Here is a 21,210-nt window from a genome sequence, read left to right as displayed (position 1 = left end):
TAACTAGATTGAGCATTTTTTTTTGTTTTGATTAATTCAGTACAAGTTACTTGTTGAATTTTAATTTCTGCACTCTGTTACATGCTTTCTTTCTTTATGCCTTTAAATTCAAGCAACTAACTCACTGACTCACTAACTGTTTGAATTAATTCCTCAACTGCTCTAACCATACTCTTCCATTAACCAAGAGTATTTCACTTGTTTGTTGCCTGTGCTGTGTTCTTGTATGACAGGTAGGAGAGGAGAGACATCAACTCTTCCATATACCGAACGAGAGAGGACCCTTCATAGACTTAGAAGGGAAGCAAGAGGGAAGAGAGTACTGGGAGAAGAAGAATCTGAAGGAGAATCTGAGGACAACTTTGAGGAAGCTTTAGATCTCAACATGGATAGAGAAGTTCACAACCATGAGAGAGCTGATGGAAACAATGCCATTCCTGAGAGGAGGGTTCTTAGTTCATACATAAACCCAACCTCTGGGAATTGTGGTAGCAGCATTCAGAAACCACCCATTCAGGCCAACAATTTTGAGCTCAAACCACAGCTAATATCACTTGTGGAGAATCATTGTTCATTTGGTGGGAGTGCTAATGAAGACCCAAACCAACATCTCACAAAATTCCTGAGAATTTGCGACACTGTGAAGTCCAATGGAGTCCAGGAAGATGCCTATAAACTGCTTTTGTTCCCATTTTCACTTAGGGACAAGGCAGCTAAGTGGCTGGAATCATTCCCAAGGGGGAGCCTAACAACATGGGACGAGGTGGAAAGCAAGTTTCTGGCACGTTTCTACCCCCCACAAAAGGTCAATAGGCTTCGATCTGAGGTTCAGACTTTTAGACAACAAGATGGTGAAACTCTCTACGAGGCATGGGAGAGATTCAAGGATTTGACAAGGAAATGCCCACCAGACATGTTCCATGACTGGGTGCAATTGCATATTTTCTATGATGGACTCTCTTATGAATCAAGGAAGGCTGTAGACCATTCATCAGGAGGTTCATTGAACAGGAAAAAGATTGTGGAAGAAGCCATTGAAGTGATTGAGACAGTGGCTGAGAATGAGTACTACTATGCATCAGAGAGACACAACACTAAGGGAGTCATGGAGCTGAACCATGTTGATACAATTCTAGCCCAAGACAAGGTGTTTGCCAAGCAACTAGCAGAGCTCACCAGGAAATTAGAAACAAAACAAGTGGCTGCAATACACACACAAGATCAAGAGGAAGAAAGCACTGAAGGAGGTGATTGGGAAGGGGCCAATTATGTAGGAAATCAACAAAGGCAACCATATGATCCACATTCCAACACTTACAACCCAGGCTGGAAAAACCACCCAAACTTTGGGTGGGGAAACCAGCAAAACCAACATAACAAGTCCACATACCAAAACTCCAACCAAAGATCATACCAAGCCACACAAAACACTTACTCCCAACCATCATATCATGGCCAAAATAATCAACCTACCCAACCTAATCCGAACCAACAATTTCAAGATCAATTAAACAGGATAGAAGGAATGCTGGCACACATGGGTCAGGACATAATTGAGTTGAAAAGCTTCAGGGATGATGTGAGATCTACCTTAAGAAACCATGGTGAAAAACTCAAGAGGATGGAGTCTCAAGTAGGAGAGCTATCTCAACAGGCCCCCAAATCAACTGCAGTGTTCCCTAGTGACACAGAAAAGAATCCTAAAGGGGAACAAAAGAGAGTAAGATGGGAAGAATGCAAGGCCATCACCATATTGAAGGAAGTCTCAGAAGAAGAAGGAATTAGACCCTCAGAACAGGAGCCATAAATCTCGAAGGAAGGTGTGGAAGAAGCTAAGCAGGAAAGTGAAACTGAGCAAGCCAAGGAACTGCAAAAAGGCACGATCGAAACATACCAACCAAAAGCACCATTTCCTCAGAGGTTAGGAGGAGGTGAAAAAGGGAAAACCTATTCAAGGTTTTTAGAGACATTTAAGTCTCTCCATATCAATATTCCCTTTCTTGAGATTCTCCAGCAAATGCCTACACATATCAAGTATTTAAAGGAATTGTTGAGCAAGAAAAGAGTTTTGAAGGGAGGACAAACGGTAACAATGAACAAAGAATGCAGTGCCCTCATCAAGAAGGACACAGTCTCTAAGAAAACAGACCCAGGAAGTTTTCATATCCCCTGCATCATAGGGGAAACAAAAATTGACAGAGGATTCTGTGATCTAGGAGCTAGCATAAATGTGATGCCTCTAACTCTTATGAAGAGGCTACAACTGAATGAGGTGAGATCCACTGATGTAATCATACAACTGGCTGACAAAACTCAGAAGCAAGCTGAAGGGGTAGTTGAGAATGTGCTGGTGAAAGTGGGAGATTATTACTTCCCCACAGACTTTGTCATTTTGGACATGGAGGAAAGCTACTTACACCCTATCATTCTGGGCAGGCCATTCCTAGCCACTACTAGAGCGCTCATAGATGTAGAACAAGGAGAGCTAATTCTGAGAATACATGATGAACAGCTCATTTTCAAAGTTTTCAAACCTGCATCTGAGCCTGAACCAGAACCTGAAAAGCCTAAGGATGATAGTAGCCATCTGTGTTTGGAGGAAAGTAATCCAGCAGCTGAAACTCTAAAACAGTCCTTAGAAGGCAAACAAGAGTTGCAAGAGTTAAAGCCACAAGAATCAATGGAAACAGATCAGAAGGATCCTCCTGGCATAAGGGTCAATGAAGAAATCCTCAAGAGAAAGGGAAGAATGGTAGGGAAATTGCCAAGAGGGTGGAGAAACAAGAAAATTCCCACTGAAGGTTTTTCTCCGGGTGATAAAGTGATATCAAGTCATTATCTGCCAATCCCACCTGGCCTCAAAACCATTCCTTCCCAGCTCCCTCAAGTGTTCACAATCAGGAAAGTTCTTTCTATGGAACATTTAGAAGTCATGAAGGAATCAAATGGGGACGTTTTCATAGTGAGAGGAGAAGACATCAAGCACTACAATCCACCCTAACAAGGGACAACCGTCAAGCTAGTGACGTTAAAGAAGCGCTTCATGGGAGGCAACCCATGTTTTAGTATCCTTACTCTTTATTGTTTTGCTTTACATCTAATAAAGCATGGTCTCTTATGCATGAACTTGAATCCTCAGGACAACTGTTGATAAAGTGCACTAAACATTGCATGTAAATTACAATTGGTCTCTAAGTTTGGTGTGCCTGAAGGCACTCCCAAATCTTATTCAAATTGTATTCAATCTTTCATTCAAGGTGCACTACCAAACATTAAGTTTGGTGTTCCTTTTGAACACAGTTAATGAAAAGCAAGAAGTTCCTCTGGATTTAGAAATTCATGACAAGTATACCATTTGCATGTTTTAATACTTTGATTTCAATTACTTTGGGCAGTAAAATTGTTTAGGATCAAAGCGCCAAAGTGACTAGGATTTATTAGAATTATGCACATTCATTAAGGACAACCAACATGGATTTCATGTCATCAGGAGACATTACCAAACACTAAGTTTGGTGTCCAGTAATAAGTGTGCATACATACAAAGGTCACGGCTATAAGCTCAGGAAGTCAATCATTGATTTACAATTCAAAAAGAAGGAAAAACATGTACAAGTACTATTCATTATTCACATGACCGAAAAAAAATGATAGCAAATTTGTTTGTTTGTGCAGGTACAAAAGGAAAGATAAGAATGGAGGAAAAAGACAAGGGGGAGGTACGGTGCTTGGTCAAAAAGGAAGTTCACAAGTCTTTGAAACTAACACATGGGAAAAGGAAGTTCTGCATGAAAAGATAGCTACATGTACAACCTAATGCACTCAGAATACTTCCAAGAAAATGAAAAGCAATTCGTCCTTCTCCCTAATTCATATATTTACCATCAGGCCACCCTTCACAAATCACCCTAGCCGTCCATTTTTCACTTACGGGCACTATAAAGAACCACTTGGGGAACGAGTTCCACACCACCAAATCTCCTTCATGCACATTTTCTTTCATCATAGCATAACTATCTCTTGCCGAAAACAACCTCACCACACTTCCAACAACACTTCTTGCTTCACCTTGTCAACTTTAGCTTGTCACTTACCAAAACTAAAGAACCAATGGCAGCCTCATCTAGCCACAAAAGAAGAAAAGACAAGCAGCCAATGGAGGAGAACAGGGAATTCGATGCATGGAGATACAAATCAATTTTCCATGAGATTCAAGCCGAATGAATGAGACCTAAAACGGTACTAGCTGAGGTTCTCTTTGACCTTGAAAAGGATGAGTTCCCAGGTGTTTGGGAGAAGATCAAAAAGAGGAAGTGGGAGCTCCTGACTAAGCCAATCACTAAAATCAACATCAACTTGGTGAAAGAGTTCTATGCAAATGCAGTGAGGGAAGACTCAACCATGAAACCCACATACAAAAGCTATGTGAGAGGGGTGGAAGTTGACTTCAGTCCCAAGGCAATCATGAAAACTCTTGGCCTGAAAAACATACGTTTCAGCCAAGCAAGTTATGAAGAAAGGATGATAGGAGAACCTGACTATACAACTATTGCTGAAGACCTTTGTGCCATCAGAGCTGAATGGGTGAGAAAAACAAGAGGGGCTCCAAGAGTCTTGAGAAGGGGAGACCTAACACCTGAAGCTAAAGGGTGGTATGCAATAGTTAGGAGATCCATCCTACCCACTGCAAACTCTTCAGAAATAGTCCCTAAAAGAGCCATCTTGCTACATTGCATTATGGTGGGAGGGGAGATTAAAGTTCATAAACTCATTGCTGAACAGATACAAGAGCTTAGTGAGAAAAGTGACCCTGAATCCTGGCTCCACTTCCCTAGCACCATCATTAGACTATGCATCGATGCCCAAGTACCACTTGAAGACGAAAGACCTAATTGGCTATATCCTGGATTGGCTATAACTGCGTACAGAATGACTCTTGGCCCAATTGCTCCAAGACATACAAAAAGAAGAAATGAAGAAGGGCAACAAGCAGAAGCAGAGCAAGAAGCGGAACAAGAAGGACAGGAAGGAGAAGACGGAGAAGAAGAGCAAGAAGAGCAAGGAATTCCAGAAAGAAGACAACGAATTCCCAGAGACCCCATGGATATGAGCAGAATGCAGGAAATCATAGAAGGAATGTCTCAACAATACATGAGGTCTCAGGAGAGACAAGAGAACTTTCACCTAAAAATGATGGATATGCAAAGGAACTTTGAATCAAGATTCTTAGATTTGTAAAGGGAACAGAATTTACACTTACAGGAATCCTTCAGCCACATATGCCAACACCAAGATGCCAATGTCTTGGCAATCAAGGAAGCCACCACTTTACAGAATGCAAGATACTCAGTTCAAGCTGATTACAACATCAGTTCGCAAATCAAGCTTAACTACATAGGGGAACATTTACACAAGATGGACCCAGCATTCCCAGCTTTTGATGAGTATTTCAAAGGGAGGAAAGAAAGAGAAATAAACAAGGCAATGATCCTTGAAAAAGGAGTGGAAGAAACAATGAAAAAGGATGGATTCTGGAAAAAGCTCATAAGAAAAGACAAAGGAAGTTCAAGTGGTCAAAAAGGGGTAGGAAGCAAGAAGAAGCAGGATCCCAATAATCAAGAAGAACCAAGCAATAAATGAGAGGTGGTCTCTCTCCTTAATAATCAAATGATAATTGGTGAATTGTCTTTATGAGCTTTCTTTCATTATAAGTCATTTAAGTTTTAATGTGAAGTCTCTAGTATGTTTGTCTGTTTATTGCTTTGAATAAAGTGAATGCCTAGATGTTTGGATATAACTTCACCTTCTTAAACAAGTGCTTGCCATGCTTGTTCTGTTTCCAAAAAAATAAAAGAAAAGTTTGAACAAAAGTAACTTGGCTCAATTAGTGACAAATCAAGTAGAATTAAGTGGTGGTATGCGTGCTTGATTGTTTAGTCAGATCACTGGAAATAGAGTGTAGAATTATCATTTTTTGTGTAGAAATTGAAAACTATCTATGGATCTTGATGAATAAATGTCTTTGGCCATGAAAAAGAAAGAAAAAGAAGAAGAAAAAGCCACTGAAAAAGGGCAACCAAAAAGCAAAAAAATTGAGAAAATAAGCTAGGCACCAATGGTTTGAACTTCTGAGACAAATGCCTGTGGTGTTTATGTATTTAGGATATGCTTGGATGAATAGGTTCTGAGGAGTGTTTCAACACTCGGTAACTTGGGTTAACTAACCCGGGATTATCAACCAAAAGTCCATTATCAAGAGCAACCTAAATACAAAACATTTAGTCACACAAAGAGGTGCTGGGCACCAATGTCTCAAGAAGAAATGTGAACTAAAATGCCTGGAGTGGATATGTGTAGTGCAGTGATAAGAAAAAGAAAATGCCAAAGGCTTGTGCAACACATGACACTAAGCAAACAAGGAGCAAAGGAGCTCTAAGAAAAAGAAAAGAAAAACAAAGAAGAGAAAAGTGCCAAGGACATAAGAGTAACAAGAGGCCATAGCAGTGTTTGATTGATGCAATGAAAAAGTGATAATCTTACCTGATAAGAATGAAAAAGTGATACTGCAACTTTCTGCATAAAACCCTTCTGATGAACTTCAAGTGCTTACTAATGTAGCCAATTTAATTGCTTTCTGTTTCATACTTTCTTCTCAAATAACTCAGGACTTGCTTAGGGACAAGCAAGTATTAAGTTTGGTGTTGTGATGCCAAGGCATCTTAGGCTAGTTTCACTAGCATTTTTCTGTTAGTTTTAGTTGTTTTATGCATTTTCTTGAGCTTAAAGTAACCAAGAATGGTTAAATGAATAACAAAACAATGAACCATTCAAACAGTATGATTTTGATGCAAATTCCATGAGTTTTTAGTTATATTACTTGAATGCTATGAATGGAAGATTCTCATGAAAATTTGCAAGACTTTGATGCAGTTGTTTGGATGATTTCAGGAAAGAAGAGGCTAGGCAAGGAAGCAACAAAAATCAATAAAGGAAGCTTGAATATCACATGTGGAGTTTAAGCTCCAGTTTAAGCTTAAACTGGAGCTTAAACGCCAAAATCATGAAAGCTGAGGAAAGGGTGAAAGTGGCGTTTAACCTCCAGTTTAACCTTAAACTGGAAGACCTCCAGTTTAACCTTAAACTGGAAGTTAAACGCCAGAAATGGGAAATGCACCAGGGAGCCATTTCCACGTTTAAGCTCCAGTTTGACCTTAAACTGGAGCTTAAACGTGTTCGACCAAGTTTTCTCCTCCAGGGTTGCTTTCTCCATTTCCACGTTTAAGCTCCAGTTTAACCTTAAACTGGAGCTTAAACGTGTTCGACACCTCCAGGGCTACCTTTCTCCGCTTCCACGTTTAAGCTCCAGTTTAACCTTAAACTGGAGCTTAAACGTGTTCGACACCTCCAGGGCTACCTTTCTCCGCTTCCACGTTTAAGCTCCAGTTTAACCTTAAACTGGAGCTTAAACGTGTTCGACCTCCAGGGCTGCTTTTCCTATATCCACGTTTAAGCTTCAGTTTAACCTTAAACTGAAGCTTAAACGTGTTCGACCTCCAGGATGGCTTTCTCTATTTCCACGTTTAAGCTCCAGTTTAACCTTAAACTGGAGCTTAAACGTGTTCGACCTCCAGGGCTGCTTTTCCTATATCCACGTTTAAGCTTCAGTTTAACCTTAAACTGAAGCTTAAACGTGTTCGACTACGTTACCCTCCAGGGCTGCCTTCTTCCATTTCCACGTTTAAGCTTCAGTTTAACCTTAAACTGAAGCTTAAACGTGCTTCCACAAAAGGCATCACTGGAAGTGTCTGGCGTTTAAGCTGCAGTTTAAGCTTAAACTGCAACTTAAACGCCACTCTTGAAAAAGGTTTCTGGGCCAAAAATATTGCAGTTTAAGTTAGCATTTGAGCACAAACATTAACTTAAACTTACTCTGGTATGAAACCCAATTGAATATCATGGTTTATGGGATTGGGCCTGAAGGATTGATGAGTCTGGAATTTCAATTTGTTGAGTCATGTGTCATTACTTGATTATCACTAAGTTGGCTCAATGAATGTTACAGAATTTGGATCAGCAGCCTCATCAAGATTATGGATCATAAACCCAAAGCAAAAGGAAAGCAGGGAGAGGCCTCAAAGCCCAAGAAACACAACAGAAGCTCAATGAAGAAAGTGTATAAATAGGATAGAATTTAAGTTAGAAAATGAACTTTTACCTTTTCATTTTGCTAGTTTTCATACCTTTGTAATTGAATTCAGAGCTATGACTCACTAAACCCCTTTCATTGGGTTAGGGAGCTCTATTGTAATTCAATGAATCAATAATAGTTTTATCTTCTTCTTCAATCTTTTCTCTTGAATTTTGTTAGAAAGCTTCTCGATCTAATTCCATTGGGTAGTTGTCTTGGGAAAGAAACTACCCATAATTGGAATCCTTCGGAACCTTGGGAAAGGAATGGAGGATTCATGCTAGAGAAGCTTTCTCACAGTGAATTGGATTGGGGTTTGGATGGATATTGTGACATGTAATCCTACCAAATTGTGGTTCATGAAACTGTGTGGTATAATCAGTGATCGAGCATCATCTCTTCTTATGAACATTTAAACTAAGGGATTGGGAATTTGTTCGTTTTTAGAGAGAATTGGTGAGCCAAGGGATTGGGATCCAATCATATAAGATTGCCAAGCAAAATTCAATGAATGCATTGGTTGAGGAAGGAATAAAAATGTTTTGATTCAGAGATCTCAATATCTCCTAATACCCAATGAATTCCCCATTTCTGATTTCCACTTTCTCTTTACATTCTGCAACTCAATTCATACAATCACCCCCATTTCCTTTTAATTTCAGCAATTTAGCTTCTGCTCTTTAATTCATGCAATTTAAGATTCCGCCATTTCAATTTCTTGCCATTTACGTTTCCCGCCAATTTTACATTCCGCAATTCTCATCTAATTCTTGATTCCACTCAACTAGACACACTTCTAATCCGAATTGCTCATTCAACCAATCCTTGTGGGATTCGACCTCACTCTATTGTGAGTTTTTACTTGACGATAACCGGTGCACTTGCCGGAAGGAATTTTGCCGATTGTGCAATTTCCTAAATCGTAGCATAACTAGTTTATGCGCATCAACAGCTCTGCTGGAGGATCTCTTCATCTGAAGAAGACGTCTGAAGAAGCCCAGGAACTCATTGAAATGGTTGCAAATAACCAATTCATGTACACTTCTGAAAGGAATCCTGTGAATAATGGGACAAATCAGAAGAAAGGAATTCTTGAGATTGATACCCTGAATGCCATATTGGCTCAGAACAAAATATTGACTCAGCAATTTAATATGATTTCTCAGAGTCTGTCTGGAATGCAAGCAGCAACAGGTAGTACCAAAGAAGCTTCATCTGAAGAAGAAGCTTATGATCCTGAGAACCCAGCAATGGAAGCGGTGAATTACATGGGAGAACCCTATGGAAACACCTATAATCCTTCATAGAGAAATCATCCAAATCTCTCATGGAAGGGCCAACAGAGGCCTCAACAAGGCTTCAACAACAGTAATGGTGGAAGAAATAGGTTTAGCAATAGCAAGCCTTTTTCATCATCTTCTCAGCAATAGACAGAGAATTCTAAGCAAGGCCACTCTGACTTAGCAATTGTAGTCTCTGATCTATCCAAAACCATGCTCAGTTTCATGACTGAAGCAAGGTCCTCCATTAGAAATTTGAAGGCACAAGTGGGTCAGCTGAGTAAGAGAATTACTGAAACTCCTCCTAGCACTCTCCCAAGCAATACAAAAGAGAACCCAAAGAGAGAATGCAAGGCCATAAATATGTCCCACATAGCCGAATGCATAGATGAGGGAAAAGCGGTGATTTCCACTGAGGAAGGCCTCAATGGACGACCACTGGCCTCCAAGGAGTTCCCTAATGAGGAACCATGGGAATCTGAAGCTCATACAGAGACCATAGAGATTCCGTTGAATTACTTCTGCAATTCATGAGCTCTGATGAGTATTCTTCCTCTGAAGAGGATGAAGATGTTACTGAAGAGTAAGTTGCTAAGTACCTTGGAGCAATTATGAAGCTAAATGCCAAGTTATTTGGTAATGAGACTTGGGAGGATGAACCCCCCCTTGCTCACCAAAGAACTGGATGACTTGACTAGGCAGAGATTACCTCAAAAGAGACAGGATCCTGAAAAGTTCTCAATACCTTGTACCATAGGCACCATGACCTTTGAGAAGGCTCTGTGTGACCTGGGGTCAAGTATAAACCTCATGCCACTCTCTCTGATGGAGAAGCTAGGGATCCTTGAGGTACAAGCTGCAAGAATATCACTAGAGATGGCAGACAATTCAAGAAAATGGGCTTATGGACTTGTAGAGGATGTCTTGGTAAAGGTTAAAAGCCTCTACATCCCTGCTGACTTCATAATCCTAGACACTGGGAAGAGTATGGATGAATCCATCATCCTTGGCAGACCCTTCCTAGCCACAGCAAAAGCTGTGATTGATGTTGACAGAGGAGAGCTGGTCATTCAAGTGAATGAGGCCTGCCTTGTGTTTAAGGCTCAAGGATCTCCTTATGCACACATGGAGAAGAAGCATGACAAGCTTCTCTCAATGCAGATTCAAACAGAGCCCCCACATTTAAACTCTAAGTTTGGTGTTGGGAGACCATCATCATGCTCTGAGTATCTGTGAGGCTCCATTTTCCATTGTTATTTTATATTTTCTTTAGGTTGATGATCATGTGAAGTCACAAAAACAACTGAAAAAGCAAAAATAGAATGAAAAATAGCATCAAAAATAGCACACCCTGAAGGACGATCTTACTGGCGTTTAAACGCCAGTAAAGGTAGCAGAATGGGCATTAAACGCCCAGTCTGGCACTATTCTGGGCATTTAACACCAGAAAAGGGCACCAGACAGGCGTTTAACGCCAAAAGGGGTACAAAGCTGGCGTTTAACGCCAAAAAGGGCAACAAGCTGGCGTTTAAACGCCAGAAAGGGAAGAAAAGCTGGTGTTAAACGCCAGAAATTGGCAGCAACCTAGCGTTTAACGCCAGGATTGGCACTCCCAGGGGCGTTTATACGCCCAAAATGGTGCAGGGACGAGAAAGCCTTAACACCTCAGGATCTGTGGACCCTACAGGATCCCCACCTACCTCAACTCTCTCCCTCTCTTCTTCACACCTTCCCATAACACTCTTCCCCAAATACCCTTCACCAATCACCTCAATACCTCTTTCCCAAAAACCCCTCACCTATCAAATCCTACCCTTTTCTCCATAATCTCTTCACCAATCCATATCCATCCATCATAAAACCCCACTTACCTCACCATTCAAATTCAAACCACTTTTCCTCCCAAACCCACCCATACTTGGCCGAACCACTAAACCCCCTCCATCTCCTCCATTTTCTTCTTCTACTCTTTTCTTTCTTCTTTTGCTCGAGGACGAGCAAACCTTCTAAGTTTGGTATGGTAAAAGCATTGCTTTTTGTTTTTCCATAACCATTTATGGCACCAAAGGCCGGAGAAACCTCTAAAAAGAGGAAAGGGAAGGCAAAAGCTTTCACCTCCAGGTCATGGGATATGGAGAGATTCATCTCAAGGGTGCATCAAGACCATTTCTATGAAGTTGTGGCCAAGAAGAAGGTGATCCCCGAAGTCCCTTTCAAGCTCAAAAAAGGTGAATATCCGGAGATCCGACATGAGATTCGAAGAAGAGGTTGGGAAATTCTCACCAACCCCATTCAACAAGTCGGGATCTTAATGGTTCAAGAGTTCTATGCCAATGCATGGATCACCAAGAACCATGATCAAAGTGTGAACCCGGACCCAAAGAATTAGCTTACAATGGTCCGGGGGAAATGCTTAGATTTCAGCCCGGAAAATGTAAGGTTGGCATTCAACTTGCCCATGATGCAAGGAGATGCACGCCCATACACTAGAAGGGTCAACTTTGATCAAAGGTTGGACCAAGTCCTCATAGACATTTGTGAAGAGGGCGCTTAATGGAAGAGAGATTCAAGAGGGAAGCCAGTTCAACTAAGAAGGCATGACCTCAAGCCCATGGCTAGGGGATGGTTGGAGTTCATCCAACGCTCAATCATTCCCACTAGCAACCGGTCTGAAGTTACTATAGACCGGGCTATCATGATCCATAGCATCATGATTAGAGAGGAAGTAGAAGTTCATGAGGTTATATCCCTAGAACTCTACAAGGTAGCGGACAAGTCCTCTACTTTGGCAAGGTTAGCCTTCCCTCATCTCATTTGTCACCTCTGCAATTCATCTGGAATTCACATAGAGAAAGACATCCTTATTGATGAGGACAAGCCCATCACTAAGAAAAGCATGGAGCAAACAAGAGAGCCCACTCATGGACAAGAGCATGAGGAAATCCCTCATCATGAAATCCTTGAGATGCCTCAAGTGATGCATTTTCCTCCACAAAACTATTGGGAGCAAATCAACACCTTCCTAGGAGAATTAAGTTCCAACATGGGACAACTAAGGGTGGAGCACCAAGAGCATTCCATCCTCCTCCATGAAATTAGAGAAGACCAAAGAGTCATGAGGGAGGAGCAACAAAGGCAAGGAAGAGACATTGAGGAGCTCAAGCACTCCATAAGATCTTCAAGAAGAAGAACAAGCCGCCATCACTAAGGTGGACCCGTTCTTTAATTTCCTTGTTCTTATTTTTCTATTTTTTTAAAATTATGCTTTATGTTTTATTTATGTTTGTGTCTTATTACATGATCACTAGTGTCTAAGTGTCTATGCCTTAAAGCTATGAATGTCCTATGAATCCATCACCTTTCTTAAAATAAAAAATGATCTAAAAACAAAAGAACAAGAAGTACATGATTTCAAATTCATCCTTGAAACTAGTTTAATTATTTTGATGTGGTGGCAATACTTTTGTTTTCTGAATGAATGTTTGAACAGTGCAAATTTTTTATATTGTTGTTTATGAATGTTAAAATTGTTGGCTCTTGAAAGAATAATGAAAAATGAGAAATGTTATTGATGATCTAAAAAATCATAAAATTGATTCTTGAAGCAAGAAAAGCAGTGAAAAAGAAGAAGCTTGCGAAAAAAATGGCGAAAAGTAAAAGAAAGAAAAAGAAAAAGCAAGTAGAAAAAGCCAGCAACCCTTTGAACCAAAAGGCAAGGGTAAAAAGGATCCAAGGCTTTGAGCATCAGTGGATAGGAGGGCCCACAGGAATAAAATCCTAGCATAAGCGGCTAAACCAAGCTGTCCCTAACCATGTGCTTGTGGCGTGAAGGTGTCAAGTGAAAACTTGAGACTGAGCGGTTAAAGTCGTATTCCAAAGCAAAAAGAGTGTGCTTAAGAGCTCTGGACACCTCTAACTGGGGACTCTAGCAAAGCTGAGTCACAATCTGAAAAGGTTCACCCAGTTATGTGTCTGTGGCATTTATGTATCTGGTGGTAATACTGGAAAACAAAATGCTTAGGGTCACGGCCAAGACTCATAAAGTAACTGTGTTCAAGAATCAACATAATGAACTAGGAGAATCAATAACACTATCTAAATTCTGAGTTTCTATAGAAGCCAATCATTCTGAACTTCAAAGGATAAAGTGAGATGCCAAAACTATTCAGAAGCAAAAAGCTAAGAGCCCCGCTCATCTAATTAAGACTGATCTTCATAGATGTTTTCGGAATTTATTGTTATTTCTTTTCTTTTTATCCTACTTTGTTTTTAGTTGCTTGGGGACAAGCAACAATTTAAGTTTGGTGTTGTGATGAGCGGATAATTTATATGCTTTTTTGCATTGTTTTTAGGTAGTTTTTAATATGTTTTAATTACTTTTTTGTATATTTTTATTAGTTTTTATTCAAAAATCACATTTCTGGACTTTACTATGAGTTTGTGTTTTTTTCTGTGATTTCAGGTATTTTCTGGCTGAAATTGAGGGACTTGAGCAAAAATCTGATTCAGAGGCTGAAAAAGGACTGCAGATGCTGTTGGATTCTGACCTCCCTGCACTCCAAGTGGATTTTCTGGAGCTACAGAATCCCAATTGGCGCGCTCTTAATTGCGTTGGAAAGTAGACATCCTGGGCTTTCCAGAAATATATAATAGTTTATACTTTTCTCGAGATTTGATTGCTCAAATCGGTGTTTCAAGTCAGCATAAAAATTCTAGCGTTAAAACGCCAAAACTGGCATAAAAGCTGGAGTTAAATGCCCAAACTGGCACCAAAGCTGGCGTTTAACTCCAAGAAAAGTCTCTACATATTAAAGCTTCAATGCTCAGCCCAAGCACACACCAAGTGGGCCCAGAAGTGGATTTCTGCATCATTTACCTATTTCTGTAAACCCTAGGTTACTAGTTCTCTATAAATAGGACCTTTTGCTATTGTATTTTCATCTTTTGATTGAAGGGATCAATCTTTAGTTTATCTTTTGATCTCTTGATCATGTTTTGAGGGCTGGCCTCACGGCCATGCCTAGACCTTTTGTTCTTATGTATTTTCAACGGTGGAGTTTCTACACCCCATAGATTAAGGTGTGGAGCTCTGCTGTTCCACATGAATTAATGCAAAGTACTATTGTTTTTCTATTCAATTTAAGATAATTCTTATTCCAAGATATTCACTCACACTTCAACCTGATGAATGTGATGATCCGTGACACTCATCATCATTCTTACCTATGAACGCATGCCTGACAACCACTTCCGTTCTATCTGCAATAGCTTGAGTGTGTATCTCTTAGCCTCCATTTCGAAAGATCGGAGTTTTCGTGGTATAAGCTAGAATTATTGGCGGCCATTCTTGAGATCCGAAAAGTCTAAACCTTGTCTGTGGTATTCCGAGTAGGATCTGGGATGGGATGACTGTGACGAGCTTCAAACTCCCGAGTGTTGGGCGTAGTGACAGACGCAAAAGGATCAATAGATCCTATTCCAACATGATCGAGAACCAACAGCTGATTAGCCGTGCGGTGACAGCGTGTAACGACCCAATTTTTAATATGTCTAGATCATACCGAAAACTGAGCGCTACCAATTTGTCTTCCTAATTATTATCTATTATTTATCATATGAGCCTGATTCGTTGTTAAAAGCGTAGTTAATTTGCGAGGTGTATTTTTTTTTTGAAAATGTTTTTATTAATAGGCGGAATCACTCATAATCAATTTACAAGTAATAACAGATAAAATAGTTATAAACAACCACACATAAATACATCACAAGTAGCTAGCAACATTCAGTTATCCAGCCTTTATTAGAGTATAGACCTTTAGTTAGAACACCCCTAGATATAGCTAGATAATAACTATATACATATACATACATACAACATCCCAGGTCCTGACCTGTTCAAGAGGTCTCTAAGCTGGCACCTAGGCTAGCCTAGATTCTATACTCACCTAGTCCCTCTAAACTACTAAAGCGAGGGAAAGTACGTTCTAAGTCTTCACAACTCAAGTCAGGTGGAACGTCATCAAAAGATAGAACATCATCTGCTACTCCTATGCACGATCAGACTTTTCCACAGGACGTCTGATGCCAAGGCATCATAGGCTAGTTTCACTAGCATTTTTCTGTTAGTTTTAGTTGTTTTATGCATTTTCTTGAGCTTAAAGTAACCAAAAATGGTTAAATGAAGAACAAAGTAATGAACCATCCAAACAATATGATTTTGATGCAAATTCCATGAGTTTTAGTTGTATTACTTAAATGCTATGAATGAAAGATTTCTCATGAAATTTTGCAAGACTTTGATGCAATTGTTTGGATGATTTCAGGGAAGAAGAGGCTAAGCAAGGAAGCAACAAAATCAATAAAGGAAGCTTGAATATCACATGTGGAGTTTAAGTTCCAGTTTAAGCCTAAACTGGAGCTTAAACGCCAAAATCATGAAGGATAAGAAATGCTGGGATTGAAGTTTAACCTCCAGTTTGACCTCAAACTGGAGGTTAAACGCCAGAATGAAAAGCCTCACTTAAGGAGCATTCCACGTTTAACCTCCAGTTTGACCTCAAACTGGAGGTTAAACGCCAGAATGAGTATGCCACCCAGGGAGGAGTTCCACGTTTAACCTCCAGTTTGACCTCAAACTGGAGGTTAAACGCCAGAACCAGGAAGTGTACCAGGGGCCATTCCACGTTTAAGCTCCAGTTTGACTCAAACTGGAGCTTAAACGTGTTCGATAGTTTTTTTCACTCCAGGGTTGCTCTCTCCATCTCCACGTTTAACCTCCAGTTTGACCCCAAACTGGAGGTTAAACGTGTTCGACACCTCCAGGGCCACCATTCCAAGCTTCCACGTTTAACCTCCAGTTTGACCTCAAACTGGAGGTTAAACGTGTTCGACCTCCAGTATGCCTCCACCCTTTTCCACGTTTAACCTCCAGTTTGACCTCAAACTGGAGGTTAAACGTGTTCGACCTCCAGGGCTGCCCTTCCTATCTCCACGTTTAAGCTTCAGTTTAACCTTAAACTGAAGCTTAAACGTGTTCGACTACATGACTCTCCAGGGCTACCTTCTTCCATTTCCACGTTTAAGCTTCAGTTTAACCTTAACTGAAGCTTAAACGTGCTTCTACAAATGGCCTCACTGGAAGTGTCTGGCGTTTAAGTTGCAGTTTAAGCTTAAACTACAACTTAAACGCCACTCTTGAAAAGGGTTTCTGGGCCAAAAATATTGTGATTTAAGTTAGTCTTTGAGCACAATTATTAACTTAAACTTACTTTGGTATGAAACCCAATTGAATATCATGGTTTATGGGATTGGGCCTGAAGGATTGATGAGTTTGAAATCTCAATTTATTGAGTCATGTGTCATTATTTGATTATCACTAAGTTGGCTCAATAAATGTTACAGGATCTGGATCAACAACCTCATCAAGATTATGGATCATAAACCCAAGGCAAAAGGAAAGCAAGGAGAGGCCTCAAAGCCCAAGAAGCACAACTGAAGCTCAATAAAGAAAGTGTATAAATAGGATAGAAGTTAAGTTAGAGAGGACTTTTACTTTCACTTTTAGCCAGTTTTCCTTTCTTGTAATTGAATTCAGAGCTATGACTCACTAAACCCCCTTTCATTGGGTTAGGGAGCTCTATTGTAATTCAATGAATCAATAATAGTTTATCTTCTTCTTCAATCTTTTCTCTTGAATTTTGTTAGAAAGCTTCTCGATCTAATTCCATTGAGTAGTTGTCTTGGGAAAGAAACTACTCATACTTGGAATCCTTCGGAGCCTTGGGAAAGGAATGGAGGATTCATGCTAGAGAAGCTTTCTCACAGTGGATTGGATTGGGGTTTGGATGGATATTGTGACATGTAATCCTACCAAATTGTGGTTCATGAAATTGTGTGGTATAATCAGTGATCAAGCATCATCTCTTCTTATGAACATTTAAACCAAGGGATTGGGAATTTGTTTGTTTTTAGAGAGCATTGGTGAGCCAAGGAATTGGGATCCAATCATATAAGATTGCCAAGCAAAATTCAATGAATGCATTGGTTGAGGAAGAGATTTACATGTTTTGATTCGGAGATTTCAATATCTCCTAAACCCAATGAATTCCCCATTTCTGATTTCCACTTTCTCTTTACATTCTGCAATTCAATTCTTGCAATCATCCCCATTCCCATTTAATTTCAGCAATTTACATTCTGCTCTTTAATTCATGCAATTTAAGATTCAGCCATTTAATTTTCTTGTCATTTACTTTTCCCGCCAATTTTACATTCCGCAATTCTCATCTCAAATCTTGATTCCGCTCAACTAGAACACACTTCTAATCTGAATTGCTCACTCAACCAATCCTTGTGGGATTCGACCTCACTCTATTGTGAGTTTTTACTTAACGACGATAACCGGTGCACTTGCCGGAAGGAATTTTGCCGATCGTGCAATTTCCTAAATCGTAGCATAACACGTTTATGCGCATCAAGTTTATGGCGCCGTTGCCGGGGATTGGTTTTCGATTGACAATTCTCAAATTGGAAGCTAACTAGATTGAGCAATTTTCTCTTGCTTTGTTAATTCTGTTCTAGATGCTTGTTGAATTTTTAATTTCTGCACTTGGTTACATGCTTTCCTTCTTTATGCCTTTAAATTCATGCAACTAACTCACTGACTCACTAACTGTTTGAATTAATTCCTCAATTGAGCTAACCATACTCTTCCATTAACCAAGAGTATTTTACTTGTTTGTGTTTGAGCTGTGTTCTTGTATGACAGGTAGGAGAGGAGAGACATCAACTCCTCCATATACCGAACCGGAAAGGACCCTTCATAGACTTAGAAGGGAAGCAAGAGGGAAGAGAGTAGTGGGAGAAGAGGAATCTGAAGGAGAATCTGAGGACAATTTTGAGGAAGCTCTAGATCTCAACATGGATAGAGAAGTTCACAACCATGAGAGAGCTGATGGAAACAATGCCATTCCTGAGAGGAGGGTTCTTAGTTCATACATAAACCCAACCTCTGGGAATTGTGGTAGTAGCATCCAGAAACCACCCATTCAGGCCAACAATTTTGAGCTCAAGCCACAGCTAATATCATTGGTGGAAAATCATTGTTCCTTTGGAGGAAGTGCTAATGAAGACCCAAACCAACATCTCACAAAATTCCTGAGAATTTGTGACACTGTGAAGTCCAATGGAGTCCAGGAAGATGCCTATAAACTGCTTTTGTTCCCATTTTCACTTAGGGACAAAGCAGCTAAGTGGCTGGAATCATTCCCAAGGGGGAGTCTAACCACATGGGATGAGGTGGAAGGCAAGTTTCTGGCACGTTTCTACCCTCCACAAAAGGTCAATAGGCTTCGATCTGAGGTCCAGACTTTTAGACAACAAGATGGTGAAACTCTCTACGAGGCATGGGAGAGATTCAAGGACTTGACAAGGAAATGCCCACCAAACATGTTCCATGATTGGGTGCAATTGCACATCTTCTATGGTGGGCTCTCTTATGAATCAAGGAAGGCTGTAGACCATTCATCAGGAGGTTCATTGAACAAGAAAAAGACTGTGGAAGAAGCCATTGAAGTGATCGAGACAGTGGCTGAGAATGAGTACTATTATGCATCAGAAAGGCACAACACTAAGGGAGTCATGGAGCTGAACCATGTTGATACAATTCTAGCCCAAAACAAGGTGTTTGCCAAACAACTAGCAGAGCTTACCAGGCAATTAGAAACAAAGCAAGTGGCTGCAATACACACACAAGATCAAGAGGAAGTAGGCATTGAAGGAGGTGATTGGGATGAGGTTAACTATGTGGGAAACCAACAAAGGCAATCATATAATCCACACTCCAACACTTACAACCCAGGCTGGAGAAACCACCCAAACTTTGGGTGGGGAAACCAACAAACCCAACCACAAAACCACAAACCTTACAACCACAACCAACAAAACAATTCCACATACCAAAACTCCAACCAAAGATCATACCAAGCCACACAAAACACTTACCCCCAATCATCATATCATGGCCAAAATAATCAACATACCCAACCTAATCCGAACCAACAATTTCAAGATCAATTAAACCGGATGGAAGGAATGATGGCAACCATGAGCCAAGACATAATTGAATTGAAGAGCTTCAGGGATGATGTGAGAACTACCTTAAGAAACCATGGTGAAAAACTCAAAAGGTTGGAATCTCAAGTAGGAGAGCTATCTCAACAGGCACCCAAATCAACTGCAGTGTTCCCTAGTGACACAGAAAAGAATCCTAAGGGGGAACAAAAGAGAGTAAGATGGGAAGAGTGCAAGGCCATCACCATATTGAAGGAAGTCTCAGAAGAAGGAGGAATCAGGTCCTCACAGCATGAACCAGAAATCTTGAAAGAAGATGTGGAAGAAGTTAAGCAGGAAGGTGGAACTGAGCAAGCCAAGGATCTGCAAAAAGGCATGATGGAAGTATACCAACCAAAAGAACCATTTCCTGAGAGGTTAGGAGGAGGTGAAAAAAGGAAAACCTATTCAAGGTTTCTAGAGACATTTAATTCTCTGCATGTCAATATTCCCTTTCTTGAGATTCTTCATCAAATGCCCACACACATCAAGTATTTAAAGGAATTGTTAAGCAAGAAAAGAGTTTTGAAGGGAGGACAAACGGTAACAATGAACAAAGAATGCAGTGCTCTCATCAAGAAGGACACACTCTCTAAGAAAACGGACCCAGGAAGTTTTCATATCCCTTGCATCATAGGGGAAACAAAAATTGACAGAGGATTCTGTGATCTAGGAGCTAGCATAAATGTGATGCCTCTAACTCTTATGAAGAGGCTACAACTGAACGAGGTGAGATCCACTGATGTAATCATACAACTGGCTGACAAAACTCAGAAGCAAGCTGAAGGGGTAGTTGAAAATGTGCTGGTGAAAGTGGGAGATTATTATTTCCCCACAGACTTTGTCATTGTGGACATGGAGGAAAGCTATTTACACCCTATCATTCTGGGCAGACCATTTCTAGCCACTACTAGAGCGCTCATAGATGTAGAACAAGGAGAGCTAATTCTGAGAATACATGATGAACAGCTCATTTTCAAAGTCTTCAAACCTGCATCTGAGCCTGAACCAGAATCTGAAAAGCCTAAAGATGATAGTAGCCATCCGTGTTTGGAGGAAAGTAATCCAGCAGCTGAGACTCTAAAACAGTCATTGGAAGGCAAACAAGAGTTGCAAGAGTTAGAGCCACAAGAATCAGTGGAAACAGATCAGAAGGATCCTCCTGACATAAAGGTCAATGAAGAAATCCTCAAGAGAAAGGGAAGAGTGATAGGGAGATTGCCAAGAGGATGGAGAAACAAGAAAATTCCCACTGAAGGTTTTTCTCCGGGAGATAAAGTGGTCTCAAGTCATTATCTGCCAATCCCACCTGGCCTCAAGACCATTCCTTCCCAGCTCCCTCAAGTGTTCACAATCAAGAAAGTTCTTTCTATGGAACATTTAGAGGTCATGAATGAATCAAGAGGGGACGTTTTCATAGTGAGAGGAGAGGACGTCAAGCACTACAATCCACCCTAGCAAGGGACAACCGTCAAGCTAGTGACGTTAAAGAAGCGCTTCATGGGAGGCAACCCATGTTTTTAGTATCCTTAATCTTTAGTGCTTTGCTTTACATCTAATAAAGTATGGTTTCTTATGCATGAACTTGAATCCTCAGGACAACTATTGATTAAGTGCACTAAACCGTGCATG

At 40.4% G+C, this 21,210-nt stretch overlaps 2 non-coding genes across 2 annotated transcripts; both read right to left on the bottom strand.

Moving 5' to 3' along the window:
• Positions 1-811: 811 nt before the first annotated feature.
• On the bottom strand, positions 812-915 carry LOC112738710 (small nucleolar RNA R71). The gene has a single exon (XR_003169653.1). It is a non-coding gene; the product is annotated as a small nucleolar RNA R71 (small nucleolar RNA).
• A 17,898-nt stretch (positions 916-18,813) lies between these two features.
• On the bottom strand, positions 18,814-18,917 carry LOC112739785 (small nucleolar RNA R71). Its single transcript, XR_003170724.1, has one exon. It is a non-coding gene; the product is annotated as a small nucleolar RNA R71 (small nucleolar RNA).
• Between the last annotated feature and the right edge of the window lie 2,293 nt (positions 18,918-21,210).

The sequence above is a fragment of the Arachis hypogaea genome, chromosome 13 (genome assembly GCF_003086295.3).
Source record: "Arachis hypogaea cultivar Tifrunner chromosome 13, arahy.Tifrunner.gnm2.J5K5, whole genome shotgun sequence".
Taxonomy (NCBI): Eukaryota; Viridiplantae; Streptophyta; class Magnoliopsida; order Fabales; family Fabaceae; genus Arachis; species Arachis hypogaea.
This window is presented reverse-complemented; position numbering and strand designations above follow the sequence as displayed.